The 18,239-nt window shown below is 37.2% G+C and overlaps 1 protein-coding gene across 6 annotated transcripts in view; it reads right to left on the bottom strand.

The window, feature by feature from the left end:
• Positions 1 to 17,478, bottom strand: part of CALCRL (calcitonin receptor like receptor) — a 68,421-nt gene extending 50,943 nt beyond the window's left edge. The window contains exons 1-2 of one of the 6 annotated variants that reach the window (XM_037397485.1): positions 16,871 to 16,980; positions 1,712 to 1,773 (exon numbers count right to left, since the gene is read on the bottom strand). The gene's annotated coding sequence lies outside the window, so the exon portion shown is untranslated. Of the gene's footprint in view, positions 1 to 1,711; positions 1,774 to 10,001; positions 10,085 to 16,870; positions 17,157 to 17,415 lie in introns of those variants that run through there. The other 5 variants (XM_037397487.1, XM_037397490.1, XM_037397486.1 and 2 more) reach the window with 5 other exon arrangements.
• Between the last annotated feature and the right edge of the window lie 761 nt (positions 17,479 to 18,239).

Raw genomic sequence — 18,239 nt, 5'->3', positions numbered from 1 at the left:
CTTCAAGGCAAAAAAAAAAAAAAAATCCACAAGAAAACCAGAATTTAAAAACCCACCTGGTTTATATTAAATTCTCACTGAAAACCCATGTATCCCCACTCTATCAGAAAATAGCTCAAGTGCATTTCTCTAAGCAACATCCTTTCTCTCCTACAGGACTGTGACATAGGTGGAGCTGATCACTGTGGGATTGGATCAGTTTCTTGGCAAAAGTTGTTATGACGTACTTGCTGCTATGTCCTAAGGTTTGTTAGCATTCCTCATCCTAGCCGTATCTACAGTATCTACCATATCTCACAGGGCTAACTAAGGAATAATTGCAGAAAGCTATTATCTGAGCTAAGGATTTCAGAATTTTGTTCTTCAGAGCATATTTTTGTGGCATTAGCTGAATTTATGTCCAAGGGATGCAGCACTTCAGTAACTTAGTGTTATTTGCATATTATTTCTTGTTTGTACTAAAAAAACACGGAAATAAGAAAGCAGAACTGCTTAAATTATAAAAATCTACAATTTCTAAATGCAAGCCTTAGCACAATTTATCTCCCATGCAACTGGTAAAAGTGCTATGAGCTGCTGAAAACAGTGAACATTTGTTTATAACTCCTGTCATTTTTTGGTACATCCAACATTAATTTGGATTGGATTTTTTTGACTTAACTGCAGAGACAGACTTGCTGAGACAACTGCAAATGCAAGTCTTCACACATTTATCACTCTCCCTGTGCTACTTCTCGCAGCTTGGTTAGACATTGGGAATTGACTTCTCAATGTCATTTCTTAAGTGTTACTCCCCTTAAGTCCTTCTGTGGCTTGTCAGCTCTCTCGGCCAAGGAGAAGCCTAGGTGATCATGACTCTTCCCTGAAAAGTTTCTTCACTACAGGAAATGTGATTACATTTATTTTATTCTTTTCCACACTCCATTGGCCTTTAGGCCACCATGAGAGAAAATTCACTGAAATGTAACTAACATCTTGAGGGCATCAGAAATTATTAAAATACAGAATGCTTCATGCTTACATTATTAATACAATTCTCTTCTCATGCTGATGTAGGAAGGAGCAAGATCAGAGTAGCTGGTAAGTACTGATCCTGTCCTCAATAATGCTAGATGCTCTAACGGTCTTTGTACGCACATTGCATTAGCATTCTTGGAGAACTGAAGTTGTAGTTTTAACAAGAGTGCTGCCTAGCTGGCAAACATTAATTTTGTCACTGTGACAGATAACGTTTATGAGCAGGTAAAGTTTAGAAAAGTAAAAAAGAAAGGTAGGGAGCTGTTTTTGATCAAGGCTTTAAACAAAACACAAGCATGCCTTCCTTTCTGTGCTAATTCGAGGAGGAGGAGGAAGTCAACACAATTAATGGCTGATAATTATAAAAATACTGTGTTACTTTATATAGCCCAGCATATAGCTCGCATAAACACTAAAGATCTTTCATTCAACTGCTTTCAGTCACTGGCTTTTTTAAAAGCCTAGAAAATATTATACTATCTTTGTTAGCTAAATTTGTAGTTAGATAAAGATATGTGGGTTTCAGAGTAGTAAGTAGTTTCCAAGACCACCAAGGAGAATTTATTTTTTCTTCATGCAAAGCATTGCAAAAACAAATTCAGTTTCTTAAGGTAACACATACACTTTTTCATTTCAGGAAGCACCATGCACAGGGTTCAGACAGAAGTCAAATGAAGGATGCTAAAGCACTGACCTAGATCTGTTTCAAGATGGGAAATCCTCCATTTTGAGTGTAAGGTTCCAGTTCAATTATACCTGTGAAACAGGATTAAGTATTCTAAAATAAATGAAAAGCATGAGTTGTGCAGCAAAAATATCCCTGTGATATTCTGATCCCTGAAACATGTCACTGCTAACAAATCAAAAACAGCTGTTTCCACAACATTAATTGGTCTTATGAACAATTTGTTGTGGAGACAAAGTTTTAAAAACTGAAGAAAAAAACCCATCAGGATTGGAGAGAAGGTGATGGTGGGAAAAAGAGAGCTCAGCCCCGGTATGTGTAAACAAACTTGTGTGTTTTCATTAGTTTAATGGCGACTTGGCACATTTATCAGTTTTACAACATTTCTCAAGCTACAGTTGCAAAGTACAAATATGTATAGAATATGGTATGAATATATGGTATGGTTTATAGAGACCATCAGCGCCTTGAAACTGCTTAAGCCAACAAATTTCTGGTCTTAGCGTTATAAAATTTGTCCAATAGCCACTTAAAATTTGTAAAAGCTAGGCTACTTAGGTGCAAAAGCTAGGAGCCAATTCACAAATTAAGAGCAAAGGAAAACAAAACCAAGTTTATCAACAAATATAAGCACATGCTTAAACCACCTCAGACCCGAGAACTGACTATTAGTAGCAAGTCCTCTCTGACCTGACTGATTTTGGAGGCACGTGGTTTCCATTATCCTTTTTTTATTGCAGCCGATCTGCAAATTAAATGGACAGGAAAATTCTGTTCAAGTTTATACTGGGCGGGGTGGGAGGGTACTGGGGCTGAAGCCCAAGCATCAAGAATTGACAAAGAAATTCAGTTCATCAAATATGTAGCAGCATAGTTGGATAAGCCATGTAGCTTTCTATACACTTAACATTCTTCCAAACACAAGCAACTTCCTCCATATTATTGATTGCACACAGGCACAATAATTAACCTAGTAAGTTCAGTTTTGTACTCATCGTTGTTTGCTGAATTGAGGGTGACACAAAGGTGCTAGCGCAGGTCTGCTCAGTGCAGAAAAAACACTAAGTTTGCCAAGAGCTGGATTTTCTCTTTCTTATTCACAGTGAATATATTGTCATCAGTCTCTCACCTAATAGAGGAATCTTATGAACATTATTCCTATATGCAAATATTTCCTCAGAACAGCTGCAACAGTGCATAGGTGCTAGAGAAGTAAATTTTGCCCAGGAAAATACATGTAACTACATAATGATAAATTCTAAGAGCACCCTAATTAATACATTCTGTAGTCACAAGCTGTGCTGACCAATGTTTTTTCCCTCCCATTCATCACATAGATAAAAGAGTTTTTCTTTCTAAAAGGCAAATTAATTTAATCTTATGTGATCATCAGGCTGTATTTTAGGAGAATATGGATGCTAATGTCATAAATAAAGTTTAAATCACACATCTTACTAGTTTACCTGTTATAGAATCAAAGAACCATGAAGGAGTCACCACTGCATCATAGGTATTTGTCCATACAGGTAATGTATGTCAAATGTGTTTTTCTTTTAATGGTTATGTTCACCAATTTATATCAGTGAAAGATGAGAAACAATCCCAGTGAGCTCAATCCTACTTCCCTGAGAAAAAAAACAAAAACCAGAAACAGCACCAGCTGCTTGGCAGGACTCTGCTAGAATGATAACATGGTCTCTGAGCGCTCTTCTTCAACCCATGGAATTAATTACTGATGAACACTAACACAGCAATAGCACTGACAACTTCATCACCTATACTGTCTAGCAAACAAGCTGTTTTCTCATGGTAGCCACTGTTTTAATACAGAGCTTTGCCAGAGCTATTTTTGCATTTATTTTACTTCTAGAGTAATATTTGAACAAAGTAGTCAACTGTGTCTAAAACTATGAAACATTTATATCTAGCAAAGATTTGTTAGTAAGGAGAATTTGATATAGAAATAGCATGTAAACTCATTATTACATCTACCTGAAACTAAACACAGAAAAAAACATTTTCTTAAATAATATCCACACACTAAATTCAGGTAATTTTCAGTAGTGCTAGTCGTAATTACAAAATTAGTATAAACAGGTTCTATAGTTCATTCTCCAAAATTCTCATCACTCTCCACTTTAACAGACTGTTGTTCATAAAAAAATGACACAGCTCTAAGAGAATGGAGAATGATCTATCTGAATAAAAAATCATTAGCAAGGGAAGGAGATAAAGCCATTTCTTACACAGCTCAGAAGAGTGAAAGAATAGAAAGGAGATAAAATTGTGCAAATATCTTTATATAAAAAATGACAAGCGAAGAACTGCAACCTAAAAAAAGCTCAACCCCAAAACAAACAAACAATGTCCCTCAAAAAAAAACAAAACCAAAACCCACCATACCAAAACCTTAAGTTCTGCTGTAGTTCTGTATTTGTGCAAGTATCCACACTTTTCTGGCTAATGTTCCAGATTTGTTGGTCTGGAAATTTGAAAGGGAATCCCATGTGAACAGGCTTTCTGATGTTTTAGATACTCCCAGGTTATAAGCCTACAAGAAATAATGCAAGAGCAGCCTTTTTCCATACTATTTTGGTACATTCATTCCAACTCCAGCAAAAGAGTAGGAACTGCAGAGGCATGTGAACTTTAAAGAGAGAATGATCAGTAATAAAACTCTTTCACTCCTCCTCACCAATGTGCCATAATGGTACAGCCTGAATTTTGGGGAACATGCAAGAGGACTCTGATTTCATTTGGCTCACTTCACCCTTTTCTAGTTTGAAAAAAGTATTAAGTGGTGCTATTTAAAACAAATGCCTGACAGGAGTCACAGCTTTTTCTAATAATAATAACAGGGTTTTCTAATAAAGATCAAGGATTTCTGTCTTTCTGGAGCACTGTGTTGTAACTTCACCCACAGGATTTTCGTGCTTACAGATATAGCTGGTAAATAAAACAGGATGTTACAAAGATTACCTTCCTTACACAAAACAAGGGAAATTGTTAATTCATTGAAAGACTGGGAGAAGGGTTCTTCTATCAGGAACAATAACATGCTTGTTACATTTTGGAAGAAAGAAAAACAAACCACCAACTCTAATTTTGTGTTAGTTACCCTTAACACTGGCTACAAAAACAGAAGTAGTTACATTCCTGCAAATGATCAGATAACTGCAATTTCCACATGTATGTCTTGCACTTCTTTGAAAGAGATGCAACCTAGAAACAGGTCTGATAACCACGCTCTCATGCAATCAGGATAAAGTCAGTCAAAAGGTCTACTGCAGGAAGAAGGTTTCTGGCTCATCCGCCCTTTGTATTATCCATATAGGTTTGCTGAGCAAGGATTATTCTGTGCTGTCTTTTATTACAACATACACTCTCAGGTTATATGTGGAGAACACAGTAAGTTATTCCAGAGGATTGCAGAGAAGTAGGAATCCTTCTTCTAAAGATCTGGGGATACAGACAGCTTTGGAAAGGCAGCAGTCCCAGATTCTCAGAGCACAGAAAAAGAAATGAAGATATATTTCATTGCCCCACAGAGATTATGCTAGATGAAGAGTCAATAGGATCAGGCAGAACATAAAGGAAATGAGAATAAAAGAATTACACTTCAATTTTTTTCCTTCTGTTTTTAGCTAGAAAACAAGGTCTAGATACTGGCAAAGTCACAGGAGCAGCACTGTTTTCTCTTTGAAAGCTGAGGTTCTCCAACAGCGAGGCAGGAAAGTCAGCTGAATCTCTTCAAACAGACAGCAGTTGCTTGATAACTTGGTGACCTTCCTGTTAAGCCCAAAGGGCCACAAGCACTAAATCCATATAACCCGTGACATCTTCAAACACTGGAAGTTGTTAGCCAAGTGCCCAATGTCAGGAAACAACTGTCTGTCTGTGACAAGCTGAGTTCATCCCCCTCTATGGGACTGGAACTAATTTATTTTTTACTAGAGACTCAAAAGAAAGATTTGCAGCCATCAGTTGCAGGTTACCCCATTGGAAACCCAACAGAAATAATTTCCAACCACATTTGTGGTCTGTTTCATGACATGATGTACACCCAGGAAAACTAATGCTCTTTCAAATGGTCACCCTCTAAGAAAACGCAGCTGATTTAAAAAATCATCACATGTAATTCTTTTGACATCTTCAATGCTCTAAGCATTTAAGTGTTTGCTTTAAAAGGTTACAAATGGATTCTGGAAATCCACATGTATTTGTTGGAGCTTTTTCAGTTCAGAAAACTGCTTACATACATGCACATGATATCACGTGGTAGTTTAGGAGGAACATATTAACTATTGTGCTGCAGTTAATGACAGAAATGTTGTTGATTGGCATTAATTAGTTGCCTTATTTTTACATTAGGCAGTGCACACTCCCCTTCCTATACCAAGCAATATATTAATATTTTTTGTTAAATTTGTAAATAATATTAGGCAAGGTAAATGTTTTCTGAGAACCCTTTACATCTCAGCTTTCAAAAGGAATAATGGTGTGGACCCAGTGGACAAGAGACATTTTCTCCAACACACACTTTCTCTTCAATATTTTCTTGCCAGTCACTAGCTTTACCCCCCCCTTTATAACTCCTTTTAAATTGTTACTGGATTTGCACATCTTTGGCCTTGTCTTGTGCTCTGTGTATCATCCATATCGTTTCACTAAGTGGAACTATGCAAGCATACTACCTGTGACTTCAAGGATTTTTTAGAATTGAAGACTCAAAAGCCAAATGAAGTCAGAGAGCTGAAGAAAAACAGTTGGTCTCTAACACTTCCAATAAGCCATTTGTCAAACTGGACAAAAGCTGCACAGTCTCAAAAAGCTTTTCATGAGTAGCATGAATTCAAATCCCATCCACTGACATTTCATGTCAGTTAATATGTTTCTCACTGCAAAAAACAGACTCACATGTCTACTCCTGTAGTGGCAGATTCCCTCACCCCCCTTTGTCCTTGCATGCAAAAGAAGGCAGCACTGAGACATGCTGTAGGATATACAGCTGCCAGACTTCCCCCTCACAGTTCTGCTAACCTCATACTGACCTACAGTACCCTTTAGTTTTCCATTTGTTAGACCCTATTACATAAATATAGCCTGTATTCCAAATTAGGCTGTGTTTATTCCAACAGAAAAAAGATGAGTCTTGATTAAAGATTGAGACATTTTCATACAATGCTGAAAACATATGCAGTTTTCATCAGCATCCCAAATCCCTGTGGATTGGTTTCTAGTCTATTCTACTAATCCCTGGATCCCAATCCCAAATTTGCGTCTTCTCAAATTTGACTGAATCCTTTTGCTTGAACTCCTTATTTCACATTAGCTGGAAACCTTCTTAAATGTTTGCAATTGTGCCCATTAGTGGGTGTTCTTCAGCTAGAAAATTGTTAATTTAATCACACATAACAGAAACACTCCACAGTTGTTTCAAAGGCCCACTAGGTACAATTTCTTATCTTCCTCTTTTAATTCAAACTGACTTTCTGGATTACAAATGCTGGAAATTATGGAAAAAATACCCTGTCTGACAAAAAGTAGCACTCAAGTTGTTTGCTTTACAAACATCAAAAGCAAAGTATTTTTCTTTTAAATTATCTGTCTAGACTTTCAAATTCAACAGCCTATCATAAAATCCTGTGATTTCGTTTTGTTAAGTACACTAGACCTATGTACAAATGTGGAAATGCGCTCTGATAGTGAAATATTTCCTGGGTTTTTTTCTCATTACCAGTGATGACAAATAGGTATTGAATACTTACAAAATATATAGATTTATTATAAATATTGAAAAGCAGCTTTCCACAGAGCTATTCAATAAAATTTGTATTTCATTAAATTGAACTTTCTTGGAAAAAGGGTAGTTTGTAGCCTTACAACACCAATAACAGGGTGCTGAAAAATGAAACAAGCTGGTAAATATTAAGCTTGTTCATAACAAGATTGCACAAGAAAATATACTGTAATGACCCTGTCTTGAACATCCTGTAATAGCCCATTGTTCCTCTGTATTACTCTCATTCAGCAATTTTTTTTAATAGCGGATACTTGGCAGCAAAGGAACCCATGTAATGTGGGATCGCACGTGTGCAAATCATGCCACATCACAGAGGTGAGAAAAAGACCCTGGTACACTGGGAGGAGTTTTGAATGGACTGTTAACTGGATGTGGAGCCTTACAAAACAACCCCACACCTTCACATAACTTGAATAAGACAAAAATATTTACCTACAAATGTCTGAAGGATTTTTAAACACTGAGAAGATAGGAGAAGCATTTTACATATGAAGGGCAACAAATGACAGGAAGAATGGGAATGAAAAAGGAAAATCATAGGTTTAAAATTTGAGAGACCATGGAGTCTTATTATTCATCTATTTAAAGCTAGCATGGTAGCAGAAATGGGAAGAAGCCTTCCCTGACATAGATGAAGAAGAGCTGTGGTAATAGCCATCTTCCATGCGTGACAACTGGATGTTTCACCTTCACTCTGTATGAGAAATTATGAGCTAACTCAGCACCACGGTTACTGGCATCTAACTAGATCATGTACTGAAACCCCGCATCTGCTCTTGTTGCTAAAGTAAAATACTGAATAGAGAGTTAATATCACATCTGTACTGTAAATTCATATCATACACATAACTCCAAACACAGATTTCTCACCATCTAAAGGAATCTTTCAGTTTATCCAAGTGGCTCTGTGTGTAAAAGAATGGCTTTTGACTGACCACAGGATACCTGACTCAGCTTTGTCTCTGCAATTAGAAGGTCATGCTAAAGGCAACATCATCCCATTTACTGATTTGTTCACAGTTTACTTTCCTATGGGAACTACATTTTGAGGTTCAGATTTTTTATTCTCTGTGCATTTGTCATTCCTTCCATCATTTAATCTTCCTTGCTTCCTTGCTACCAGACTTCATCTTTTTACTGTTATTTCATGCTCAAAGAAAGAGGATTTGGACAACTGTTCTGTTTAAAAGCTGTAAATGTTTAAAAATATAAAAGCTTGGAAATCTAGGAAACACAAGGGCTAAAGAAACAGCAAAAAATAAAACAAACCTCCAACTTAAGAAGTCCCACATTCCTGCATGGTATAATGCTATTTTCAAACACTTTGGTTTGAGAAATGTGCATTCCCTGAGGAAGCCGAGTTATCACAGATAACTATCATGCCAGTCCGTCTTCATTGAACAAAATGTATTTCACCAGTCTTTTTCCTCCCCTTACCTAACCTGACTTAGAAAACTTATTGTGATTGGTCCCTACAATCTGCTTTGAATCTGGGTTCTTTTGGTGCTGACTTCACCCTAACTGTATACACTGAATATTACAGATGACAGTACACATTTACATGCTCTGGTGCCCCAGTGCCCCCACAGAGACAGCATAAGTATTTTGCCATCCTTCCAACAAACACTGAATTACTGCCATGTCCTTCACTGGGCTGTAATGTGACTCTAGGAAAAGCTTAGCATGTCAGCAGACTATTTTATCTCTGCAGCTCTAAATAAAATGTGTCCAGTTGAATTACGTTGGCTGAATTCTACCCTTGGATTGCATGCATAGTTTTTAGAAGAGGGATCTTCTCTAGAGAAGAAAATCTACTTGTACAATCTCTTCTGAAATAATTGGGAAAGACATTTAAAAAAAAAAAAAAAAGTGCTTAGGCCCAGCAGCTACCTCATGGGTTCATGCTAAAAGGTTAAAAACATCTGAATTATATGTTTCTATCTAATTTCCTAGGAACTCTGAAAATGCTGAGGTAGAGCATCCAGCATGCAGGGTGGGGGGACATAAACACTCTTGTAAGACCATGCTGTGACTTCCGTAATCAATCTAAGAATGACATAGTCAAGATCTGAAAACTGCTCAAATCACCTCTTTTAGCCAGAAATTAAGCATTTCCAGTATGGGAAACTAAACATAAATATAAATTAATATAAATGAATACCCAAGGATTATACTCCAGACAGAACTGCTTGATCTTCAGACTACAACAATTACTCTACTTTATACAAAACCTACATTGTAATAGCAAATAGAAGTGAACACATTTTCTACTTCTACTTTGCTCACTGGTGTAATTTCTGCTAATGTTAATTACACTTAAGACATAACTACACATAAGACTTAAGACTTAATTACACATAAGACACAGAAAATGATAAAAGGGATATAACCTTTCAGATCTCCCTTGGTGAAAACTGATGGAGTATGAGATTCCCCAGCAACATGGGGTAAGGAGAACATTTCAATAGCAGAGTTTAACTTACTGGGAGTTCTTACCTTCATTTGCATATCATTTTCCAAAGTTGTTATTTAGGACTATAATTTTCCTTGTTTGTTTTCAGTGGAGAGGCTTTTATTTCCTGATGCGTGTACACAATTAACAGATTTGAAACATTTTGTTAAAAATCTTTCTTCACCCACTCCTCCTAAAACAGGAAAAAAATAACAAAAACCAAAAAAACCCCACACTACACTGGCATGCACATAACCACAAGAAAGGCTACAATTTAGTTCAGTGTTTAAGTGCCCACTTAGTGTTAAGCATGCGCTTTTTTCGAGTCCTGTTAGTTACATGGAAAAAAAGAACAGTTCTGGTAGCCTTCAATGTATTATGGTGCAATAAACAACACATTTAATAAAAGATTAAGAATGCAGACTGGTGGCCATGCAAAGAGTATTTGAATAGCACTCGGGAAAAGGCCTGAATCTGGCTTTCCTGAGCTTGTTTAAACTAACTTTTCCCCAACTAAATATTAAATCAATTTTAAAAAGGTTACCAATCTTGATACTGTGTTACGGCACACACATCTGTTGTTCCTCTTCAAGGAAGATGGTTATGAATTTCAATACATAGTCATTTATGGAAAGGGTTCTCACCCCCACCTCTCCCTTCCAAGAAACTAGACACGTGAAGACAGACATTTCTCTTTGAGAGGAAGGATAAGGCAGAGGTTAATTTCATCTGCATGAGCCAGTATAGGATAAGTTTTTGGAAATACTGTCAAACCACATTCTTAATGCCTGGCAAAGTGACTCATCCAGAGTCATCACAGGAAAGGAAGTTGAATAGAATAAAAAACGGAACAGGATGGGGGCTTAAACAGGAGAAAGAAGTGAGAGAAAGGAAACTGGATTGTTTAAAGTGGCCTGAGGTTACAAGTTCTATAATGAGATTATTAAAAAAAAAATGTATAAGATATCTAAATATCTTATATTAATATATTTTATATATATTCTTATATTATATATTATATATTATATATTAAATATGTAAATATATATATGCATGAATGTCTGTGTATATATAAAATTACATGCATATATGCATGTATTTATAGAAAACAACTACTTTCTACGTGAAAAGAGACTTGTATTTGTGGATTGTCTCCCAAAGCTGCCTGCTGAGGTATTTGTTTCAGTACAAGGTGGCATTAACACAGCATGGGAAATAAACAAGTATCCCCTCTAGAAACTCATGATTTTTTAAGAACCATGCTCTTATTCCACACAAAATTGAATCCACAGAATATGAAGTTACACACTCGTAAAAATCCACCACAGTGCAACAAACACATTGTTATACCGTTCCCCAAACAAACACTCTGTGCAACAAGGCTTTTTCTTTTTTTCCCCAAAAAAGCACAGCATTGACTTTTTTGTGCTAGCAACTCAGCGCAATGTGAAAAAGTTTCTCTTCTCCAAATTTTTTTACTGTGAAGCTTTGGATAATTAACCACCTATCATGTCAATTTTAGCTAATTCAAACAGAAAACAGTATGTAGACCATTTCAATAGATATGCTCACTTGCAGCAGCCTACTGCAGAGCACCTCCTTGGATTCATCATAACCAAAAACATATTACTTGCACAACTAGAATTTCCACCGACAAAAAGAATAATTTTGATTCCCAGAGGAGATGATAAAAGCATTTTTTAATACCATAAAGGCAATATTCAACCAATTCCCACCTCTTTAAGTTTCAAAAGCGACACCTGTGAGTAAAACTCCTCATTGTATAGTCCGACACTAACTACTATGTAATTTTTTATATTCAAAGGGATACACAGGAAGATGAATACACCCATTAAATCACGTAATTAAAAAAGAAACTTAAAAATTAAAAAGTCAGGCATGGTCAAAAAATTGTTCTGGAAAAATATATTAGAATAAATACTTCTAAATTCTACATTTCATCTCCCAAAGAAATTTATCTCTGTTTGTGAAATATTCCTTATTTAATCCCCAGAGTGACACCTGCTGGATTTCACTAACAGAAACAAAAGGGCAGATATCCCCATTCTAGAGAATATTTCAAGATAATAATTGCAAAAATGTGCCATTTTACTAATAAAAGGTTGCATGGTATCATATTTTTTGCTCCATTTAGGGCAGTAAATTAACACATAGATGCAACCATAGAGAAAAGCAGTGTGATGTCTAAAGCTTACTCATTTCTGAAATACGTATTTTTAAATTTCTACCTAGGAAGGATTACAGAGCACAACTTTGGGAGACAGACTATATTAATTTCTGATATCATTAATATGAAAAATATTTTTAAGGCCTAAAACAAGAGTTTTGTTACAACAAATATGTTTTCAGTACATCTTTTGCTTCACTTTAATGAAACTCTACCAGCATTGCCAGTAGTAAAGTAACCAAAAAAATTATTAAAATTAATTTCCAAGATCTTACCACTGTAACAGGGGAGAAAAAACTGAGGGGGAAATCTAAATGGTAATACAAAGAATGACACTTTATGCCCACACAAGCATCAAGTTGTGCAGTTTTTAAACTCAGAATTATCAAATAATATATGGAAAAGATGATAGCATTTTTAGGAACTAAAAAGATATTCAGCCTAAATAAAGCTGATGGCATACCACAGTATATAAGGTAGATGCTTTGATCATAATAATTTTTTTAAAAGCACTAATCACTGTGTTTCACTCCTTGTACTTGTTATTATAGGGGAAGTCAGACTGGTACGGACTTCATTAAACAAAACTCTGGTTAATTGTGTTTCAAGTACTTTTTAAATAAGGCCTGCATGATCCAGGCATAAATTCAGAAATACAGCATTGTTTTATTTTTCTAAAATGCAGTTAGTATCTTAACGGTCAGCTACAGCTCAGATAGTGGCCAAAAACTGTCAGAAAAGTCTTGGGTGACATCTACTCTATATTAAAAGGCAACAGCTTCAGAGACACATGTAAATTTACACCGGTTGAGAATCTGTTGTATTTTCTTGGAGTACGTTGTTTCTCTCATGGAAAGTCTTATTTTAATGCATTACATTCAGTCAAGTGCATTTCAAATGCATCTTTCCGAGGAAAAGCCACTCCAAATAAATCACTTCTGTTCTTTTCGACAGCATATACTGTAGCAATGATTGAAAGTGTTTGCACAGTACTAGGGCAGAAGAACGACTTTGCTGGGAAAATGTAAACAGTATAAACAAGCTTGGAAGACTAAGGCAGATATGCATGAAAGATAACTGTGGAAACAAAACTTTGAAAATGCAAAAGTTTAACCTTCCAGTTTTGCCCAGATTCTAAACCAGGACAAAAAGTATTGCTAAAAGCAAATGCTCTAATGAAAAGAAATTTAATTAAGAAGATCTTATATTGTACCATACCAGCTATGGGATTCTTCATAAAGATAACAGGTAAGTAATAGGCTAATCTGCTGCTCTTCGTGCAAGCACATTACACTGAAAACATCAGAACTGGGTGAGTACAAAAAAGAAAAAAAATGGTTTGTGAACAGCCATGGAAAGCTTTCTCCTATTTCTTTTAAATATTAGAAGGAAACAGCATTCAAATGTATTCAATTTAAAATACTAACACTCATGACTCATGATTTTCTAAACAAAGGATGAGGTTTAGGACTATAATTTACTTTGAAAGGCTCTTTAAAAATGTGCTCTTTTTAGTTGATACATCAGAAATAATACAATTCAGCATGATATAGACCCACGTATATAGTACATATGAACATAGAAATAATGTATTAGACATTTTTATCACATATAGAAACTCACTTAGAGTTTTATTTTACTGCTTCAAAGCTATTTGTTTTGTCAACTCACATCTGTTTTGGTAATAGAAGTATTCATTCCTTCCTTGACACAGTATTATCAGGGATATAGCTAATTCCAGAGCTCTGACAATTTGCTACACCAAAGACTTAAAATATATCCCAGTAACAGGACAGTTACATGAGCAACCAAGAGACTGTTTTCAATAAGTGTAAAGCTTAACTGAAGAAACTACTACACATGAAACCCAGTGACATAGCTACACATGCTTTTAGAACAGAGGTGACCGTTAACACTGAGGTAATGCCTACAGTGTGTGTACACTCTATAGGAATGACAGCTCATCAGAAGCACAGAAGGAATTCTGCTAGCAGATCAACACTATAAACACACTGGGAACAGATGGGAACAACTTCTTAATGAAAAGTTCTGTTTTGTTTTCCTAACTGTAGACTTGAACTTCTCACTGGAGAAATTCCTTCAATTGCTTTCGTAAATAGCTTATGTTATGTTCAGTATTTACTACAGAAGTGACTAGATATATACCTTTAAAATATCACTGTGTGCATGTTACTATTAAAAACATATTGATAGAAGCAGTTTCTTCCAAATGACTGTGAACTGGTTTGAATCTTTGTATCATTTCAGGACTCTTGTGGGCCCAATGCTACCCAGCCCTTGCACATGCTAGGAATGCTGTTGGAAGCAGCTGATTAACTTGAATGCATAGAATATAGAACTAAGTTAGTAATTATATTGGTGACAAAGCAAATGTATGACTGTGCTTTCTTCCCTCTGTTACATTCTCAATTGTATCCTAGTCTAAATCTGGATTGCAGTACACAGACAGCCCCCAGAACAACACTGCATTTCTGGAATAGGCCCTTTTATTTAGCCAGGTAAGACATTAGTCACCCAGAATGAGACGTACAGATTTCTGTTTTTCAACCTGAGCATTCAAAAATTATAAATGTTATCAAAAAACAGCTGTCAACAGACTGCAGAACGCAAGTGACTGAATGGGTGATGCATGCATAATTCCTCCAACAGAAAAATACCCACATTTAGGAATATCTTGCCCTTTGACAGTCAGTGGAAAAATTCCCACTGGCTCTCAGCAAGCCAGGATTTCAACAGTTGTGTTGTATCAGAAAAAAGCCTATTCAAAGGGACAAATACTACATTTCTTAATGCAGGGCAAGGCTCCAGCTGACCACGAATTCAGAGTACAGTAACATTTGAAGTTGACAGGAGATACATCATGCAATTCTTAAACTTGTAAGGCATGTTATATGTTCAGGTACTTGGTTTTGTCCACTGGAAAGTGCGGTCACACTGTTCTACATCACTATCTTGCTACTGCCTTTACTTAATGTGCAAATAACAGACTCCTGCATCAAAGCTGCAAAAACATACAAGCCTGACACATCCTATGTGGGCAGTCCCACCACAACCTAAACCAGTTACATAAAGAACATAAAATAAGAATCTGAATTATTTAGCTGAAATACTTCTGAAGACGGTTTTTCCTACCATATTGATCATTAAAACAACATGAACACTTTTATCTGAAGTGTCATCTTGTTTGATTTAATATCACCACATGCCTTTTGTGCTGAAGATTTTCAAAGTCAGACAAAGACTTTGGGATTGCTCCTACATGCAATGAAGTCAATGGGAGTTTAAGCAGACTACAAAAGTAAACACTGTGAAAATACAGATTATTTTTAATTGAGACTTTCAGACAGTATTGCAGCTTGTGTACTTTGAAAGAAAACACACAGATTCAAATCTGGTCTTATTCATATTTATCCAAATCTAGTGTGTCTCCTTTCAACCCACTCAAAGGACCTTGGATTCAGAGCACAACAGTCAGGCTTTTAACACATCATTGATCTGAACAGGTTTAAACAGTTATATGCATTATTACTGCAAATGAATGAAAAGGTCCCCAGTATGCACAATATGACTAGAAAGACTCTGCATTGGCGCAACTGTAAGCACAGAAAAGTCTGGCCCCAAAGTATCTGGCCAAAGTTTATTAAGGTAGAGAGCAAAAAACTTCAGCTATTTATTATTATTAATTCAATCTCAGCCCCTATAAAATGCATGGATGACTAAAGGAGTCATTCTAGATCAAATCCAAGTGTGATTTATAGCCTATGCTATTTCTTAATTATCCTTCAGAAACAAGGTTTCTTTTCCCCATTCTACAGATCCATTGCTTACACACACACAAGCAAATGACTAGATGTAGTAATCTCAGTAATGCAACCGTATTTGTAAAAACAGAGGACATCGCGTCAGTTTTGGAAAGCTGAAGCGGCAAGACTCTTAACAGTCTCCCAGCTGATACTGGAAGGCACAGAATCACACACTTGCCACTGTTCAATAATTTCTCCAGGAAATGAAATAGTGGACAATTACCTTTCGATAAATCAGTTCGATCTTTGTGGCAAAAAAATTCAGTGACACCCCAGCACACTTAGAAGCTTCAAACTCAAGCTAACTTTTTCTGAAGCAAACAAAGTCCAAACAAAACAGAAGCTTTAACTTTTTAGTTATGTAATTACAGCGTAAAACCTAATTATGAAGTAACTCAAGCATGAGCTCTTTCCGTTGCAATAACGTCATAAGATTAAAGGAATAATCAATAAGAAAATCTACACCACTTTATCACCTCATTCAGCCTCTCTTGAATGAGCTCCAGTTGTACCGAATTAGTCTTAAGAACCCTTCTCAAACCAATGAGCCTCTAATTCTCTCCAGATGCAAAGACAGAAATTTGGTTAGCTAATATTAGAGGTTCTAGACAGAATCCTTTAAGTGCTGATTAGGGTATTTTTACCTCCCTTTCTACCTATTTATCGTTGATTACTTCCTCAAGGATATATTATAGCAACACCAGTTATAAAATCAGCTCAACATTTCGCTCACTATAAATAAACGAAGCTTTTCCTCATACCCCTTTCTCCCTGCAGATTTCATATCACATGCTGAGGTTAATGTAAAAGCACGCACACAGACGTAACTATAACTGCATTCAGATGACACAAAAATATTGTTCTTGGGTAAAACAATGAAACCGTTTTGATCAGTACTCACCACAGGGAGTTTTTTACGATAATGGTTTCAGATAAATCAGTTTGATTTCCCTTTCCCGCGAGGGAGAAAGGAGATGTATCGTTCCCTCCCACCCCGGCCGAATAAGAGACCTACGAGAGCCTGATCCTCCCGCCGGGTATAATCCAGTTGCCGAGCCCGGTGGCTGCAGGGGGAGAAGCGCCGGTGCCCCGCTGCTCTGCGCGGAGGAGCGCGGCTGCGGGCAGCGCCGGGAGCGTGTCAGATTGTAAGCGAGGAGCGGCGGCAGCAGCGAAACATCAGAGCTTCCTGTTACATCACCCTGACCCCGCCCGCAGCCAGCGTGAAGTTACTTTTCTTTCTCAAATGGCATGTCCCAAGGAAAGCGGGCTGCGCTGGTACTCTCGGCAGGACGGGCAGCTGCCCGGGGCCCGGCGGTGCCCGCTGCGCCCTGACCGCGCCGCTCCCGCCGGGGGCAGCCGGGCTGCCGGCACCTTGCCCCAGCCCGGCGGCAGCTGGCCCGCCCCGAGCGGGGGCTAGCGCCCTGCCACGGGTCGGGAAACACTCACCCGCTCAGCTGGGAAGGAGACCACGGGACTAGTCCTTTCGCGTATCGAGCCAGTGAGAATCGTCCTCCTCCTCCTCGAGCTAGACCCAGAGAAATAAATCAGTTTGGACCTTTATTCAGAGACAAGTAATAATATACAATAGCTGCATTCCTTCTTAGCATGACTGAGCTGACCTACCTCTGCCAGAAACTGCAGGGGCTGCACTATGTCCTGTACTGTAAGTGCTAAAAAGCTCCACAGAGAAATGCTTGTATTCCTCAATCATAAAACCAGATTAGTCAGAATCAAATTTTCAAATTCAAGCAAGTGCATAATTTAAAGTGCCACTTCATTTTATAACCAAGGCGGGGGTCACACACCCAACTGTATTTAAGTAAATAAGTCTTTGAAATACCAAGGGTAGAAAGAGGCAGCAAGAATATTACTATCGCCGCAAAGATCCCTCGGCCGCATTTTCTTAAATGCCAGTGATTTGGAAGCATGAGTATGAGCTGCCCAGTTTGAAAACTGCCATATCTGAACATAAAACAATATCAATGGTAGTCCTTCTACTAGCTTCAAATAATTTTGTATCAGGACCTAAAAGTGTTTCTTTGGGAGCATTTAGCACTTGTCCTTTGTACAGTTGATGCCTGGGCTATAGACAGAATCTGTGCTCTCCAAATCAATAGGCAGTTGCTGCATGCATGTGACAATACTATGCTGAATAAACGGGGAGTTCATGGAGAATTAAGCTCAAATAATATTAAGACCTGCAACACCAGTGTTCCTTATGGAAGGCCATAAGGACCTCCCAAAGGTTGCGTTTCCATAAATGCTCATCA

The sequence above is a fragment of the Falco rusticolus genome, chromosome 8 (genome assembly GCF_015220075.1).
Source record: "Falco rusticolus isolate bFalRus1 chromosome 8, bFalRus1.pri, whole genome shotgun sequence".
Classification (NCBI taxonomy): Eukaryota; Metazoa; Chordata; class Aves; order Falconiformes; family Falconidae; genus Falco; species Falco rusticolus.
The sequence above is the reverse complement of the archived record's forward strand: the minus strand, read 5'-3'. Positions and strand labels throughout refer to the sequence as shown.